The sequence below is a fragment of the Lotus japonicus genome, chromosome 1 (assembly GCF_012489685.1).
Source record: "Lotus japonicus ecotype B-129 chromosome 1, LjGifu_v1.2".
In the NCBI taxonomy this organism is placed as follows: Eukaryota; Viridiplantae; Streptophyta; class Magnoliopsida; order Fabales; family Fabaceae; genus Lotus; species Lotus japonicus.
In genome coordinates this window covers 89,091,885-89,110,862 of record NC_080041.1, presented here as the reverse complement: position 1 = coordinate 89,110,862, position 18,978 = coordinate 89,091,885, and the positions used below count along the sequence as shown (strand labels likewise).

General features: G+C 34.5%; 1 long non-coding RNA gene across 7 annotated transcripts; it reads left to right on the top strand.

Moving 5' to 3' along the window:
* The first annotated feature begins 9,658 nt into the window (after nt 1–9,658).
* On the top strand, nt 9,659–16,436 carry LOC130727560 (uncharacterized). 7 transcript variants are annotated; one of them, XR_009015354.1, is made up of 7 exons: nt 9,659–10,011; nt 10,364–10,427; nt 11,436–11,688; nt 11,845–11,951; nt 12,583–12,685; nt 14,291–14,541; nt 15,902–16,436. It is a non-coding gene; the product is annotated as an uncharacterized LOC130727560 (long non-coding RNA). The 7 variants fall into 7 exon arrangements; XR_009015349.1 differs by lacking the exons at nt 9,659–10,011; nt 10,364–10,427; nt 11,436–11,688; nt 11,845–11,951; nt 12,583–12,685 and adding exons at nt 12,692–12,979; nt 15,369–15,422 and having other exon boundaries at nt 15,899–16,413; XR_009015350.1 differs by lacking the exons at nt 9,659–10,011; nt 10,364–10,427; nt 11,436–11,688; nt 11,845–11,951; nt 12,583–12,685 and adding exons at nt 12,692–12,979; nt 15,369–15,427 and having other exon boundaries at nt 15,902–16,413.
* Nucleotides 16,437–18,978: the final 2,542 nt, after the last annotated feature.

Here is an 18,978-nt window from a genome sequence, read left to right as displayed (position 1 = left end):
TTATGCCTCCCGCTCCAATGGACATTAGGGCAAAAGAAGAATGCAAGATCAGAAGTTGTATAGTTGTAGGGGAACGACAACTGTTGACAAATCTACATCTACTTAATGGGAAGTTTGGAAAACACTATTCATAAGAGAGAAATTAGTTTTTTTAATCATTGGCCCACTTCTCCCCAGTTTCACCCCAATATTTTATCACCCTACTCCCTACCTTTTTTTTTCCCGACTAGCTAATCTGGGTTAGGCGAGGATGCAGAAGGGTAACCGAAGATCGTGGAAGGAGAAGGAGGAAGCATGCTCTGTGTGGGTGAGTACGTCGAGCAGAAGCGAAGATTGTGGAAGATCTCTTCGCTGGATACTGTTCATCCGTGTATGAGCAACTGTTCTGCTAGGTTTCCTCTTTCGCTGTGGTATATCCCAACTTCATTTGCTTGATTTCTTTATTTCGTATCTTTGCTCAGAAAACCAGATTCATATTTTACTTTCCAGGCTGTGGGATTTGGTATTTTCGAAATCTTGCCATATCTGCCCTTTTGAATCGCGTTTTCATCTTCTCTCAGTTGCCTATAAATTAACATGTAGTCGTGTTGTTGCCCATCAGTGATTACTACATCCAACTTCTTTAATTGTCTATCTTTGATCTACTTTCACCTGTTCTGTTGAGTGATTCTTCCCCAGACAATCAGACATGTCTGGACGAGTGAATCCCAGAGATAACTTGTGGGGTGTCTGGCCATTGGAAATAAATTTGTTTTGCTCTTGTTTTTGATAAATTTGTGGTGTGTGGGCGAGACATTGATTTCACCTGCTTATTTTGTTTCTCATTTTGAATTTTGAAATATTTTCAGTATATCTACATTTGCTCAAACTCTATTATCTCTGTTTTTGTGCAAGTTTCTTCAACCGGAGAGGGAGGATGCTGGCATGAGTCTGTTGGGCTTGAAAATGGAAAGCCTGAGCACATGAATGGGCGATGAAGAAGAACTCTGCTGATATTGAAATGACTATGGGGAAAGGGATTTTCTGATAGAGAGCATGTTTATTGATCTATTAAGTTGTCTACGAGAGCATGTTTAGACTTGAGTCTTGAAGTCAAGGTATATATTTTGTTCTTTTTGGATTTTATGTTTGCATTTTCCATGTTATTCAATGAATTGATATAGAGCCATAGTTGGTCAAGATGAATTTCATCCCAAAATTTTCCTTTGAGACCTTTTTATTTGATTATCTTTTCAGATTAGAACAGAAGAAATGGATTTGATAGCCGAGAGGTGCATTGGTGCTCATGATAGTGGGGAGAGAATCTGTGACAAACTTGATTCGAAGTGCAATGACTGGTGGTAAAAGCCCAAGAGGTAAGGCATAGTGTCTTCAGAATGCCAACATCTCAGATATGTTATCTTTCCCTGACAGACTTTGATAGAATAATAGTTTAAAGAGAGTTCTTAGTAATACCCATCACCCAATCTTGATGCCAATAGCCTGTGTCGTTTTTATTCATGTTTTATGTGTCTATCTATCAAATGTTATGTCATTATTCTCATCCTTTGTACTACATGAATCATGTAGTATTAATACACTAAGTGTAAAAGCAGTAACCTTTGTTGAGAGATGTCTCTGTCTAGCACAAGAAAGGAAAAATATTAAAAAGGTGTTGAACTGCACCGAAAAGGAACAACGTGTTGAGGAGAAAGTTTTCTAGAAATGGATGTTTCTCATGTACATGAGGCAACCGGTTAGGTGTGTTTTTTAAACTATCTTTGTTTTCCAAAGGATAGGATAATGTGCAGTTGGAAAAAAACACTAATCTTCATGTAGTACTGATTGGTATTTACTCTTTTCATTCATATTGTGACACTTACTCATGTATGGTTAGTTATCCAAACTATTTGTAGTTTTTGCTCTGTCAACATGAACCATTTGATGATTGAGAGTGGGACTGTGAATAAGTAAAAGAAAAAACTGAGAAGAAAACTCTCATATATTGCCATGAGACTAATAGAATCACTTGTTATTGTTGGAAAAAAAGTCAGTTTTTATTTGAACTAATTTTGTTCTTTATCTCTTTCCCTATGTTTCTACTTTTAAATTGAATTTTTTTATGCAAATTTTAAAAGTGATTCGCCAAACCAAACAATGGTTAGTTCTAAACCGGATTTTATGCAAACTAAATTTAATTCAAAACTAGGTAGTTCTGGATAGGCTTTTTGTCCTTGGGAACACTTCAAATGACTGTTTTTGCATTCTCATGTGTTTTGAAGTATTAGATGTTATTTATAAAAATAATAATAATATTCCAACTTAATTGCACTGAAATCTTAATTTCTCCCCATTTCACTTCTGTAGAAAAGGAAGGCCGAGACAAGCAATGATCCTTCTGTTTCCAAGTGAGTTAATATGAGAAGATGAAAAGCAGCAGAATTAGAATCGATTAGAATATAAGACAGGAAACTTTATTTTGCTATAACATTTTAGTACTGAACTTGAGATCCGTGATTCTTTTTTACATTTTCTAATCGTCATTTAGCTCGTATTCTGATTTCTTTCAGGAACTGATATAACTACAAAAGTACGTTATAAACTATATTTTGATCAAATAAGTTGCAAACTTAGGAGCCGAATAAGTTGTTCGTCACACATAACTATTTTGATCAAATAAGTTATAAACTAGGTTAATTAGAACCTGTGATGTGTATTGGTTCAAGTGGCATGTATTTAATTCTCATAAAGTAATATCTCGGTTTGTCTCTTGTATCTACATCTACATCTACATACACTTAATGGGCTGTTAGAACAACACTATTCATAAGAGAAATTGCATCTTGGCCATTCATTCTCTTTGATCCTACGGTTCATGTTTTTTTTTATCAGTTTTTGTTTTGCAAAATTGTTTTTGTTGGACTCTCTCTTTTTGTTCTCCAGCTGTTGTTGTCGGCCCATTACTTGTACTTGTATGTATTTTTTTTATCCGTTCCAGCTGTTGTCGGCCCAGCTCCACTATTCACCCATCATCTAGGTTTTGCCTTTTGCTTCTGAACGGTTCAATCAACTGCATTCCAACGGCTTTGTGGTAGAGGGTATGGGTGACGGTTGTACGAACTCGAAGTGGGTGTTTCAGCAAGAGAGAAGGAGGCAGCTTGCGTTTTCATGAGAACTATTCATTCATCATCAACCAAAATTGAATCGGGTTTTTGGCAGAGGGTATGGTGAGACTTGTACGAAAGATGGAGATGCTTGGGCTCTGGCGGAAGTACTTGATGCAGAAGCAGGTTTGAATTCTTTCATTGATGCGACTTGTATGAGATGGAATTTGGTTTGATTTGTAGAAAGAGCTAGCTTCCTCTCTAACTTCTTCGTTCAATCTCCCTTCTCTATAAATTGCTCTACTAAATTGACTGATTGATTGTACAAATAGTTAACCTATCCCTATTCGAATGACTATCTACTGGTAGAGTTATGGGTTATGTATATTTTTATATTAAATCTTCATCCCAAGCTATCTATAAATACCACCACTGTTTTGTTAATTTTCCTCATCCTTTGTTGTTCCTTTCTTTGGGGGTTGTAGTATCCAAACTTATTTGTGCATTTTCATATTCTGTTGTGTTCTCTTGGTGGTTTTAATGGCTGGATCATTGAATCCCCTTCGTGGATCATTGAATCTCTTGGAGAGTGAAGGTGTTCTTTTTCTTGGTGTTCTTTCTCAGAGCAAACCTGCTTTTTGCTATAAATATTCCCACAATTGTTCTTTCATTTCAAATTTTGTATTTGTCTTCATGTATCTCATTCTTTTCCTCTTCTTCCATGCTTACAGAGAAAACACTTTAACCTAGGGAAAGAGGGATTGAGGTCTGTATGTAGAGGACTGGTGGAAGCTAGATGACCATGTGTGCGAAGGTATTTGAATTGCTTTGTCTTTAGTTTTGAAATCCTAATTCTAGGTTTCAGGTTTATCATTCTCTTTTCATATTTGAAATCTTATTCGGTTATTTTTTCTGGTTACATGAAATCTTCTTCTTTGAATTTGTGACCACGAACTAACAAAACAACAAGAAGAAAAAGAAGAAAAATCCTCCATAGATAGATTTAACATGAACGCCAAATGTTTTGACCTATTAGTGGCTTCCATTCCTACTTGCGACTAATATTATTAGAGCTTTCTTTAGTAAGTTCATTTTTTTATTATATCTATGTTTCACTTTTTCTTTGATGCCCCTATTTTTGAAGTAGGTCAATTGACAAACCACTAAGACATATAGAGATAGTTTGAAGTCAGTTTTTAGGAGATTATGGATGGAAGAGGGGTGGAAGAAAAGTAACACTGACAGAAGATGGAAAACAAAAATGAAAAATGAAAAAAAGGGTGGGAGATGGCTTAATCCTTAACTTTCTTCTTAATGTTTATTTCAGCTGTAGTAGATGTGTCCTGGTGATTCCTCCAAACCAGATGCTAGCATCTCGTCTTAATCAATGCAGAGGTTGTATTGCTCACTGAAATTTCTGGCATGGAATATTTCCTAGAGGTATTTTTATTTTAAAAGTTTTTCTTCGTTCTGATTTCTATTTGAAATTTATGAAGTTTACCCATGATGAGCTAGGATCCACTTTCTTTCAGTTTTTGTTTTATTCTAAGTTGGGGAATTGATTTTGGTTTCACAATTTTGTTAAGTGATGTGTGCTTGGGTCGTGTCTGCTTGATTTATATTGAACCCCTTATTTTTGTAAATATAATATTGATTAACTTTTACGAATGGTTGGATTAGTATAGGTGAATGCAGGGAGGGAACTGTTATGGACCACATTTACTTTTCTTTTCAAGTTCCCTGTTGATTCCTTCATAATTTTGGTGTGTATTTGAATGAAAAAGTTTTGTTCCCTGAATTGAAGAAGGCATGAGACATTTTACCTTCGACACCACACTTTTAATATTAGCTAACTGGATAATTATGGAATTAAATTATAATGTAGTGACATGGAATGTAAGATTATCAGCGACATATAGCTTCAAATATCCACAGAATCTAAATGATTCACTTCCCAAAGAAAATCTAAATTATCTTCTTCTTTCTTAGTTTTAATTTCATTTTGATTCTTTGTTTGATTGAATGGATTTTGGTTCTTTCTCGGAGATTCAATGTGACCTCAGATCATTGATTTTCGAAATGGGATTGGTTTGGTGTGTCTATGTCAGTGGTTTGATGTGTAAATGACTCTTTTGTGGTGCATATGCCAGTTGTGGCTGTGGTCCTGTTTTGGCTTCCATGAACCTTCCTCTTCTTCTATATAAGCCAAATTTTGATATTCTGCACTCTCCTATCATGTTCTCAATCAATCTTATATATGCCAAGTGTCATAATAATTATCTTTATGTATGAAGACAGTGGTTAAACAGTTATTTTCAATGTATATGCACTCTTCTTGCAATAAGACAAAGGTTTGGTGTGTGTATAAGACTTTTTGTGGTGCTTGATAGAGGGTATCTATTTATCAAATTGGAGCTGTAGGGTGCTCACCAGTTCTTAGTCGATTCAGTTTCCCTGTTTATTTTTTGTTTTCTATGCATTGCCCTGTCTTTCTAAGTCAAGTATGTGTGAGAGGTACATGTATTTCACAGAAAAAACACAGTGCCAAGATTGATTTCCCTGTCCAATTAATGATCCTCTAATTGAGCTTGTGCTGTGTTATTCGTGTTAGGAGCATGTGTTGTGGTAGAGATACTTGGAAACAGTCTGATGCCTATCTGGAAGGTTGAATGTAGGTTAAACTAGCAACAGTCTGATACCTATTTAATTCTAACATTAAAGAAGTTGATGCATATAGTTAAAAATGTAATCGTCTTTACTGCCTTTCTCAATCTATTTTCCTTTTTTGATCATAGAGGTTGTAACTAAAAAAAATCAAGGTCATAGCACCATTCCTGTTGTCTTTTATTTGTGTTACATATTTCCTAGCAAATCTTGCTTTCATAGTTAGGATGCTTTTTAAGGCCATAGCAAATCTCTACTATTTAATTCTTTCTATTTTCTCTTTGATCATGCATGCATTGTAATTTTAAAATTAGGATGAAGTTGAAGTGGTTTTAGTTATAATCTGACTATTTGAGTTAGTTGCAGTATTAAGGACTAATGTTGTTTCAATTCAAAGAATTGACAAATTGATGTGTGTTTAGGTTGGGACAAAATCTATATGATTAGACACCATGTGGACACGCATTTCATGGGTCCTGCATCCGAACATGTTAGGCTGTTAGTCTCATAATGTTATAGTAGTAAGCAAAATGAAGTTTTTTCTATTGATATATACTAACAATGGGTGAAAATTGATCAGCAGGTACCTTCTAAGTCATCTTTATTTTCTTATTTATATGAGGAGCAAACAGAAATGGCATAAGCACAATAGAGAATGGGTCCTGCATCCTAACATGTTAGGCTGTTAGTCTCATAATGTTATATTAGTAAGCAAAATGAAGTTTTTCTATTGATATATACTAACAATGGGTGAAAATTGATCTGTCGGAGCTGAGAAATCTCAGTTCCTTTCTCATTTTCTTATATTCCTTATTTTGCTTTCATCTTTTGTAAGTAATTTTAAAAACGAACACGTACTAAGGTATCAATGGTTATTGATTTATGTTTTTTTATTGATAGTACAAACTCTGCCAATTGTTTATCATAAAAGCTGGCCCTTAGTGTTGGTTGTTGTGGAACACTGTCAAGTCTTTTCATGATCTTAAAAGAGCTTCAAATCTTCATGGATGTTAATTAGTTACTTATTTACTTGATTTGTTTAATGTTCATACCATTATGTGTTAATCATGTATTCTTTATGAGCTTCTTCTAAGATAACTTCTGATGATGACACCGCTTTAAGTGGTGGGTGGAGTTATATTAGGTGCGGGTTAAAAGTTGTGTGGACACCAGCACAATTTCAGAATGATTTTTCTTCAAGTGGTAAAATACCAAATCTCTATGTCCTTAAGTGTTTCTTTCATTGGAAGCTAACTTTTGGCTCTAGATGGCTCTAGATGGTGCTTATTGGGATTATGGTCATGTTGGGTAAATGATCATGGCATCACCACATATACCATGCGCTTCATGATTTCCTTAAAAAAATTACACCTACTTGCTTAATCATTATGAAGGTTTTTCCCCTTTTTTATGTCTTTTACCTTTAATCTTTTGGCTCTGATATGTATGGTTGTGCTTGATCATGTGCTAACTTTGACTAACACCTTGGAAGTATTGTTTTTTGATAAAGGTTTTACACTTTCACTTCTTCTATGTCCTTTTTGATATTTTAACTGGAGCCATAACCGCATCCTTTTCTTTCCCAAAGGATTTTATTGTTGTTGGCATTGCTAGAAGTAGAACTTTTTCCAAAGTCTTGCACTCCAACTTGAGTGGTCAAGTTTGAATTTGGGCACACCTGCTTCAAGCATTCAGCCAACTAAATTGAAGCTTTCTCTACCATTAAGGAAAGAGTCATATTTGTTTCTTATTGTTGACTACTATTTTCCCCTAATGAGCTAGCTATATGTCAGTGTTGTTATTGAGGTTTCCATGACCCTGCTTCTTCTGTCATGTGTATTCTTTTTGTTATGCTCATGTGCCTATGTTAGTTGCTTCTCATATTAATTCTAAATTTGGTTTTTGTTTAGTTTGTGAATTATTATTTGTTGGCTCACTGCATCTCCTTTTGCGTTCCTTTCTGTTTTTGTTTCTATTTTGGTTTCATTACAGATAATTGTTGAGTTAATTTTCTTTATATGACCAATTTTGGTGCTTGAATTTGTAGGATATTTCTTGCTGCTTCAGGTATAAGATATTGACACTTGCTCATGTAATTTTATCTTCGAATCTTTACTATATATTATCTCATCATGTTTCCACTACTATAAACCTTTTGAATTTGTTTAGTTTTCCTCCATAGTAATTTATGCCTATATCTCGTGTGTAGAATGAATAAGTGAATATATGGGGATCGGACGAGAAGCACGGTAATGAATTTATAGGTGGTTTGCTAAGGTCTCGGTGCTGCCATGGAGACCTCCAATGCTGGAAGGGCACTTCTTGAAGCACATGATCAAGGGAACTATGAAGTGATTGGAGAGGGAGACCGAGGAGGATATCAAGAAGATGCTTCTGATTAATTATGTTTTGGAGTTCATATAGCTCTACTAAAGATTCAGATACATACTTTCTCAGAGAACTGATGGGTTCCAGCCCTGTGAATTGATAGAATTGAAGTCCGGTACCCATCTATTGGAACATACTATTACATGTTGAATTTCTTATTTTTCAATATTTATTTCACTATTTTTATCTATATTTATTTTACTACTTTTTTGGAAAAGTTATATCCAATATGTGATTATGAAGGAGTGTAAGAAGGCTTTTGACTTGGACGAATGAGGAGAAAACTGTTGTATATGATGACCAATGTCAAAGCAATATATCAAGACCGAAGTCACAATTGTGGGTTGCAACTGCTAAATAACCAGCTACTTTATTAAAGTGGCGTTGAACATTATGGAACATTAAAAATTCAATATAATATCTCTTCATCAACGTGTTATCATTTTCTTCTTACAAATAAAAGAGAATACTGCTGTCTTCACATCTTTTTTGTAAATTATTTATTTAATTTTTTTTAAAGGAAAAAAAAGCTTAAGTTAATAATTTATAAAAAAAATAGATAGTTAAATTGAATCTTCGTGCATCTCAATGAACCAATAAAATTATAAATAAATAAAATATAAAAATGATATTTCACTTATCTTAAATGTGATTGGTCCACCTAGAATATGGATTATTTAACCCAAATTTTTTTAATGGTCATTTAAACTATATATAGTTGAAAAAATTACAAATTATTAGTATATAAATTAATTTGTTTATTTTTTTTATAGGCAAATGTTAGTGGTTAGTAATTACAAATGCTCATCATCAGGGTTCGAACCCTGGACCTCCATCTCCAACACCTATTTCTATCACACCCATTAATTTTTTTATCTTAATAAATTAAAGAATTAATTGTATTAAATTGTAAAATCGCTCGTCCGTGCATCGCACGGAAACGGGCAACTATCCTAGTTGGTTACACATTGGCCTTGATGTTGGAAATAGAGTTGTTAGCCATAGAAGAACCATTCCATGCACAATCCCACTGTTATAAATATAATATAAAAACCATTCATAAAGCTTAAGCTCTTTGAATAATTAGTTCTTAATATGGAATCAGAGTATGTATATATGATCAAGTGGTCTAGAGTACGATTTTGACATGATATCAGACTATCAGACTCTATGATCAAAGTGGTCTAGAATAGGAACCCAAAAGTTGAATTTCAGCACAAGGTAAGCGAGTATGTACATTATTCACGCTTCAAGCTAGTTGGCTTGCATGAGGGAGCGTGTTATAAAGAATGCATTGTTGGGCATCTAAGTATATTATTAATGTAGGATGCACAGTCAAAGTATCTACATACACTTAATGGGCTGTTAGAACAGCACTATTCATAAGAGAAATTGCATCTTGGCCATTCATTCTCTTTGATCCTACGGTTCATGTTTTTTCTTGATCAGTTTTTGTTTTGAATTTTTTTTTTCGTTGGACTCTCTCTCTCTTTTTGTTCTCCAGCTGTTGTTGTCGGCTCATTACTTGTACTTGTGTGTATTTTTTTTATCCGTTCCAGCTGTTGTCTGCCCAGCTCCACTATTCACCCATCATCTAGGTTTTGCCTTTTGCTTCTGAACGGTTCAATCAACTGCATTCCAGCGGCTTTGTGGCAGAGGGTATGGGTGACGGTTGTACGAACTCGAAGTGGGTGTTTCAGCAAGAGAGAAGAAGGCAGCTTGCGTTTTCATGAGAACTATTCATTCATCATCAACCAAAATTGAAGTGGGTTTTTGGCAGAGGGTATGGTGAGGCTTGTACGAAATCGGAAGGGATGGTTCGTGAAGAGAGATGGAGATGCTTGGGCTCTGGCGGAAGTACTTGATGCAGAAGCAGGTTTGAATTCTTTCATTGATGTGACTTGTATGAGATGGAATTTGGTTTGATTTGTAGAAAGAGCTAGCTTCCTCTCTAACTTCTTCGTTCAATCTTCTTTCTCTATTAAATTGCTCTACTAAATTGATTTATTGATTGATTGATTGTACAAATAGTTAACCTATCCCTATTCGAATGACTATCTACTGGTAGAGTTATGGGTTCTGTATATTTTTATATTAAATCTTCATCCCAAGCTATCTATAAATACCACCATTGTTTTGTTATTTTTCCTCATCCTTTGTTGTTCCTTTGTTTGGGGGTTGTAGTATCCAAACTTATTTGTGCATTTTCATATTCTGTTGTGTTCTAGGGAAAGAGGGAGGGAGGTCTGTATGCAGAGGACTGGAGGAAGCTAGATGACAATGTGTGCGAAGGTATGTGAATTGCTTTGTCTTTAGTTTTGAAATCCTAATTCTAGGTTTCAGGTTTATCATTCTCTTTTCATATTTGAAATCTTATTCGGTTATTTTTTTTTGGTTACATGAAATCTTCTTCTTTGAATTTGTGAACCACAAACTAACAAAACAACAAGAAGAAAAAGAAGAAAATTCCTCCATAGATAGATTTAACATGAACGCCAAATGTTTTGACCTATTAGTGGCTTCCATTCCTACTTGTGACTAATATTATTAGTGCTTTCTTAAGTGTTAAAGGAAAAACAATAATTGGATCTGATAAATTTATGGTGAAATATAATTGTATTAAATATATTCAGTTTATTCACAATTACATGATGAGGATATACATAGAAACTAGAGTAACAAATTTCTAGCTAACTGATAAGCCTGTAACAGATTGCTAGCCAAAGTGATGAACCTATAGATTAGGATCCCAAAGTTCAAGTTTGAATATGTAACAGACCAAGTATAACAGCTTGATGTTAACAGATCTTTGCTGCTATTGCTATGATCTTATCTTATGCGTTAATAGGATCATGAAGTGCTTAAACTTTAAACTATCAAGAGTTTATGTGTTCTATGAGCTTGCTGTTTTAAGTTCCACCATCTCAGACGCTACACATAAAAAATTATTTGCTTGTGTTTTTATTTTTATTTCTATTGTATTTTGAGGTAGGAGAGAGAAATATGATCTTTTTTGGAATGTAGATATAGATTTTGGGTTGCTTGATTTGCTGTAATAGATGGTAAGTCACCATCAGTTTTGTCCTCACAAGTGTATAGTTGATCTGGTTGTCCCTTGAATTGGTCTTCACTTGCTCACATTATGAATGTTTCTAACTATTTTCTTGGCTATTTCAATTATTGGGTTTTTATCTGGCTTTGAGTATTCTTCACACTTATTATGTCAAGTGTTATATTCCATTCTTTGCCTTTATTTTCTATGATTGAATGTGACCATTTGGATCCATTCTTAAATTTCAGTTGGAGCCGTCAATTTCATTCATATTCGTATTCAGCAGAAACATCAAACACATACAACTATCCATCTTTTTGTTCAGTTTCTGCTCCATCTCTCAATCTATTTCAATCTCACACAACCAACCAACCATATCTTGCATGTTCCAATTTATCTCTTCATCCAATCCATTTGATTTCACACACAAAACAACAAAAACGGCTCAATCGTTCATTCACTGATATTTCACTGCAGCCACATCCACCTTCACTGAACCAGGTTGGTTGTTGTCTTCAATTCACAAAAAGATTGCTTTTTGACGAAAACCCAGGTTTTCTTTTCGTGAAACATCATTAAATTTGCAATCTTTCGAAGCCCCATTTGCTAAAAATTCTGTATTGTTTTTTTGGTTTTGCTGAGATTTTGTGTTGATAGGTCAACATGGAGATCGATAGAGCAATCAGAGAGTGTGACGATCGAAGGCTTCAGACCAAGTATAACAATGCTACCTATGTTATTCAGAGAGCCTTGGCTTTGTATTCGTAAGTCTTCTTTGTCTCTCATGACTATAGGTAATAGCTGTGACATGTGATTGATGGGGATTTCATATATGAGGAGTTAGATTCAGTTGTCTGTTTTGTGTTGGTTAGTTTAAATCTGAAGAGGAAAAGAATGTTATGTGTTGTTGACTTGATTTTTGGTTGCTGCTGCATCTGGAAAGGTGAATTGGTTATCAATGTGGATGGATGTTTGAATTGTCTAGGATCAGTTTGATGAGATTATGGGGTGATATTGACTTTCCTCCATAGGTAATTGTTGTCTTAGGGGCAAGCCATGTTAAAAATGCCAGTCTGTTGACTTGAACATAAATGTTATGAATGATGGTCTGCACAAGAAATTCCACATGGTCCAAGTTAATGGTGCTATCTCAAAAGTGGGAATAGATTTTCTGTTGATATGTGTATGTTATTCAAAAAGGTTATACAAGCTTTGTTTATCGACTATCGTTATTTATAACTGTATGCCTTTTCTAAACAACTTAACAATTCTTCCTGCTTCATAAGAGCATGTATTTCCTAGAATGCTCCTACCACAACTACTCAATTTGGCCTTACCCTTTGCCCTCTCCTCATCGTTAGAAAGGGTCTGATGCTTATAAGTTGATTTTTGCAGGATGGGACGAAATGAGGATATCCATTGATATGTAGAGAAGGTGGTAGCTTGGTCTCGAGAAAGAGGGAGCAGAAGGTAGAGAAGTTGCTATTATTCTTCATTGGTATGTATTTTGTTATTGTTCTAACTCACTGTTTCTTATGTTTTCTTTTATGTTTTTTCATTTCCCCCTTCATTTAGTATGGTTTTTCTTCTTACTTATCTCCCATTATGCATGATTTTTTTTCCTTATTTATCTCTCATGTGTGACTGGTTGGTGAGGTGATCTGGTATTGATTGTGGAGTGTTTGTGGCCTGTGAGGCGCTAGAGCTGCTGGTGTGTTATGTTTTTGCTATGGCGGATGATCCCTGTCGTGAGCTTTTGAATGTTGCTGGATCCTCCTTCATACTATAGAGGGTCTGTCTCTTCTTTCTGTTCTGTTGTTACTGTGTTTGCGGTCCTTTGTTGCTGCTGCTGTTGAAGCTTCATGCTGTTTGATATGTGCTGTTGTTTCTGTTGGGATTGCTGCTGCTGTATGCTATTGCTGCTGTGTTTTGCTTCTGTTGTATGCTATTGCTGTGTCCTTTTTTTTAATCTAGCTCTAATATTCAAAGAGGTAACTTGATAATGAAGTGGAATTTTTAATTTGTTTGATAAGCAATGATAAGCAAGGAAGAAACAAGTTTTTAATCTGTTTGTTGGTAGTGGAAATGAAGTAACTTGATAATTGGTGACATACTCACTTAGGTTTTTTGGGTCTAAGACTGCACAAGAGCAAAATTTCGATCTCAGTATTAATGCAAATGCGTATTTGGATTGTCTATCTTGCCATACTTGACAAATTGAATAGTTAACTAAGTTATTTTTATCTACTTGCTGATATTTTATGACACGGAAGTTTTCCTTGAATGGAATGGTTCTTAGTTTCACTTTCCAATGTTTTAATTAGATCAAACATGTGCTGAGAAATCAAAGTCACATATTTGGACTTTTCGGACACCAGAAGAGGCTTCATACAAATGGAAAGAACTTTATGGTCATTTAGACGAGCCTGAATGGTGAAAATCAAATTGTGAAATATATATATATAGTTTGATTTTGCCGGTGATACATGTGCTGAGACTTGTAGAGACCAAAGAAAGAAAGTTGATATCAAATTGAAGATGCCAGAGGATGAGATTTTCAATCTTAGTTTTGTGCACCCTGCACATTGAATTTTGTATTCAGAATACTCGGCATATTGAGTTTCTAATAATCTTTTGAAGTTGCAATGACTTAGTTTTAATGGTTTTTTTTAACTCCGAATGAAATTTTAGTCACTGCTTTGTAGTCCTTTTCTATCATATTATGGCTCAAGAATTTATTTGAGCTTATCTTAAAGCATAATTACTTATACAAAAAATTAGATCAAACATTAGTTTTGTCTTTTCCATAATTCACCAAAAAGTCATAGATGTATTGTGTGGATAACTAGATATCATTGCAGAAAAAATTGGAGCTTTTTGAATGTTTTCCTTGTGCTTATACTTTCTATAGACTAACTACTACATTATTTAACAAAATGTTTTATATTTTCTTACTCCTTGGTTTTGAGTACCTTATAACATTCATTATGTCCTACAGTTTATAATTTTCCATGTGCAGATGTCTCTCATGGTCATAGTGTGTGTCTTACAACTAGCAATAATCTCTTAATTGTCTTATTGAGGTATTTTGAATTATTAACAGGTTCAATGGGATGGATCAACAACTGGTGAGCACCAAGCAGAGTTTCAATTTGAATTGAACCAGTAGTGACTCATTTCTATGGTTATCCACCTCCATTTTTAAGGCCCAAGTTTCCAAGGCAACCAGGAATGCCAACTGGTGAGCACCAAGCAGAGTTTCAATTTGGTAAATTGAACCAGTAGTGACTCATTTCTATGGTTATCCACCTCCATTTTTAAGGCCCAAGTTTCCAAGGCAACCAGGAATGCCAGGTAACATGACTCATTCCTTGATTATTTCAGCTTTCATTGTAAGATTTCTTACTTGGATTTATTTTGTTCTTGTGAATAAATCGCTCATATCTATTTCACTATAACACAAATATCATATGTGAAGAATTCAATTCAATACTGGTTATGTCACTCTAGGAATCATGTTTGCTTCAACCCAATGTGTTTCCACTATAAGTCATTTGATTAGGTGGGCAGAACTTACTTTTGGTACAAATCTACTGTTAGATTCTCAATGCATGACTAACTTGAAAACGTACTTTGTGCTCTGATATGACTGGGATAAAGATTTTTTTTTAGGGAGAATCATACAGAACCTCAGGGTAAAGGAAATCAATGACTTTGTGATTAATGAGTTATATTTGATAACTTCACCCTCTTTTGATTAAAACTTCTTAATATGTGAAATTTAGTTATAGAATATGCACAAGCATTGATTCTAATCTAAAAAAAAGTGTTGTAGGATTGAAGATGGAAGAAAATGCAAAGCTTCGAGTAGGAAATGCAAATTTAAAGTTCCTGTGTGCCGGGCACGCCTCAGAGGCTGCCGGGCGCTCCTGGCGGTCAAGGAAATTTCACCCTTGGCCCTTTTATTTTTTGCCTTTCTTACTCAATGACTTTTTGATCAGCTTTACCAAGAAGTTTATAGTAATACTAAAGTTCCATAATCAAATATATTTCAACCTTGCAGAAAGTCTGTTCTAACCTAATTTAGTTTCGTCTCTAATACTGCCTTATAAAAATATGATATTTCTTTAAGATGTATTTATCTCTCTTTGCATTGGTTCTCTGTCATGTTTCTTTTGCAGTTGTTAGATGAGAGAAGATCATCATTGTCTTATGGTTTATTCATCTACTTATCGGTATGGTATGCTACATGGTTGCCTCACCAACCACCATATTTAATTATGTGTGTGTGCACGTGTATAAGTAGTAGGAACCATATAAAAAGGGGATTCCTGATACATAGTAGTCCATTTAATTTTCTGGTTCATTTGGGGTTTTTGAATTTTATATTGTCCAAGTAAAAATCTTCCCTTGGCCTGAACATTGCGGGTTGAAATTTGGCTTCTGGGGTTGGTTCGATATGTTGAAATACTGAAGTGGGTCTTTACGATGTTAGTGAGTCTCTCATTTTTTGATTTTAGTGGGAACTCTTTTTGTTTTCAAGAGGAAAATATTTTAGTGGTAACTCTATTTATGAGTCTCTCATTATTTGTGTGATTCTTTCAACAGTTTTTGTTCTGTTAATGCTTATCTGACTTTATGTTCCTTTCTTTACTGATCTGTGGTATGCGCAATTGACTACCTATGCTAAGGGTTGCTTTTTTTTTATTAGCAGAGGTGATTGGGTACAAAAGATGACGAGGGTTACCTGTGATTTTGGCGATACAATGTAGAAAGAGGCAGTGTCTTCTAAAATCTCACTCCAGAATTCTTTCCCTATTCACGTTCCCCGATGAAAGTCCAAGCCTCTCTTTCAATCTGAATATATGCATTTAAGATGATAATAGAGGTATTGCTTTAGGTGGAGACAGTATCCTAGAGTTAGTTGATTAGTTTTAACATACGAGAATTGTGATTCAGTGGCTAAAAACTAGAAGTATGAGGCGAAAATGTCAATGATATTTATACTTATCCATATGTGCATGTGAGCCTCACTTAGAACTCGAGTTCTATCTCTCAAGAGTTGAGATTTACGCGATATCAATTTAAAGAGTGGGTCTATAGTTTGTTTGTAAGAGTTTTAAGACTTTCAAGATTTGTAATTTTGTGCTATTCTTGAATTAATTCTGGTTCCTTGGCACAATATGCACGAAAACTACCATGTATTATTTGCAAGAAAATTGAATATGATTGATGCTTAGGGAGTAGAATTTGAGCTGAGTAAGCTAGAAGGAACGGGAATTTGTTATATCTAAAGGGCAAGTTAGTTTTCTCATGCCAACACTTTCCAAAATTAACTATAATTGCAAATGTTTTAGTTCTTTTGATATATCATTCTGTTTTGAAACAACAAATGCCAGAGGTGCATGGTTTTGTATTATGTCCTTAGCTATTTATACTGTTGTTCAAGTTTTACGGATTTGGCATTTGAACTTTGAAGTAATATTTCAATAAGAAGCTTATTTAGATGGTTCAAGTCTTAGTTGTAAAGAAGAAATTTACAATTTTGGATTTTTAGAAGCTTGCTTCTTACATCAACATCGTTTTTTTACACTTGTAGATTTTCCCACTTTTTTTCTTATCAAGTTTGTTATATTGCTTAACCACTCTCTTGGTAGGGAATAGCTAGGTTATATATTAATGATCTTAAGACAAATTGTTAGGTGCGTTGTTGGTTAAGCCTCAAACTTGGGACTGGTGTTCATTGGATGCGTTAAGATGAGTTTCAAATCTTAACTTATCACTTGCTGCGGTTAACAAATGTTAATTATTGTAGGATGCTGGGGCTCAGCTGCTTAACGGTAATGGTGTTGCCAATGCAAATGGCACTACCACTATGGCTGACATTAGAGTTGTTGGACCAGCTCGTATGGATTGAGTTGAAAACGGGTTGGGTTGTGTCAACCCGAGGTCTTAACGAGCCAGGAAAATATGAACCCAACCCGGTTCGCTACGAGCTCGCGGGTTGGCAGGCTGGCTCGCGGGTTGAGTAAAATAAATATAAAAAATAAAGAAATTGGATTAGAAAATGTTTAAAATGTTATAAAAATAATAATTTCAAAAAAATACTTACATAAATTGGTTTCAACTCATAAGAAAGAGGTTTATCAACGCAACTATTTTTTGTCACATTTGAAATATAGTAACAAAAATTAATTTATAGGATTTAAGAACACAATTGTTTTACTGTCACATTTAAAATGAGATAAATAATAGAATAACAATAAATAAAACACAAAAAATCGTCTCAAATTTAAAGAAATGAAAATTTCCATTTTTCTATCTAAAAATAATCCATAAAAATAACCTTGAATTAAGAAAAAATAAAATAAATTTTTTAATAAAAAATAACTTGAACTCGCAGGTTGGCTCGCTTGACCCGCGGGTTGGCTCGTCTAACCCGCGGGTTAAACGAGCCGGATTGCACTAACCCAAGTTCTTTTCGAGCTGGAATTTAATCAACCCAACCCGGCTCATTTAACCAACCTGTCGAGCTGACCCGCGGGTTGAAACTCATATTGACAGCTCTAGCTGACATCTTCAATACTTAGAAGGACCTATGCAATATTGATGTTGTTATTTGTGATAAATAGTATTATTTTTATTTTCATTCAATAAAATAAATTTTATTAATGCAATTTTTTTATAATTATAATAACACCGTAAAAATTATATATATATATATATATACATTAAAGTGATTAATCTACACTCATGTAATGGTAAAGATAATAATTAAAACGAATTGAATTTGGAATCTTGAGTAGACAGCTGATGTGTAAATTACTAAATTCATTTTAATAAATTGTAGAATCAAGTTTAGAATCACTTCTTCGTGCATCTCACGGACACCGGAAAAAGCATCCACTCATGGCCAATGAGGTTCAGACACATTGACTTCAATATTCGTATCTTCAACGAGGATGAACGTGAGATAATTTATGCTGAGCCAGAGCAAGAACCATGGACAGAGTATGAGGAAGTTGGTTTTTCTTTAAATCTCACCGCCGCCCAGTGTAGCAGAAGCAGGCATTGGTAAAAAGTGTATATTACATTAATTTAATGTTTTATTTTTGTAGATATTAAACTATTGTGCATTTTTTGCGGCCTGTTCATGCTAAAGCTCTCTAGGATTATTTTCGTTGTCAGCCCAAATCAATGAAAGTGATTGTTCGTAAGGGTGATAAGCAAACCTGGGGATTTATTTTGTAAAATTATAATTGTATAATAATTATAATAAAATTGTAAAAACTAAATAAGTACATGTGTTTCAGTTACACTAAAGTTAATAATCGGTTTATTGTCACCTGTCTATTGGAAAAGTTAATAATGATTGCGTAGATTACAAATTACTACTGGTATTGTAAATTAATTAATTCATTTTATAAAATTATAGAATTAAAAATCATAAAACATAGAATCGTTCGTCCGTGCATCGCACGGTAACGGGCTATTATCCTAGTTGAAAACAATATAAGAATTGTCCCTAAGTGAGCTCAAAATTGAAAACAAAATAACTTGCATTCTGCTCCCCATAACTCCGGGAGTTGGGTTTGGGCCCCCCTATGGGGCTCCCCGCCCCACTTAAAGTGGGGAAATTACTGGAACGCCCCCCTTTAATAGAATACGGAAGACGCATTTCCGTATTGAATACGGAAGTTTAATATCCGTATTATATTAGTATGTAAACCGGCAAGGGTTTATTCAAACCCATTTCAAACCCATTTCCGTATTTTGCCAAGCTCTTCTCCC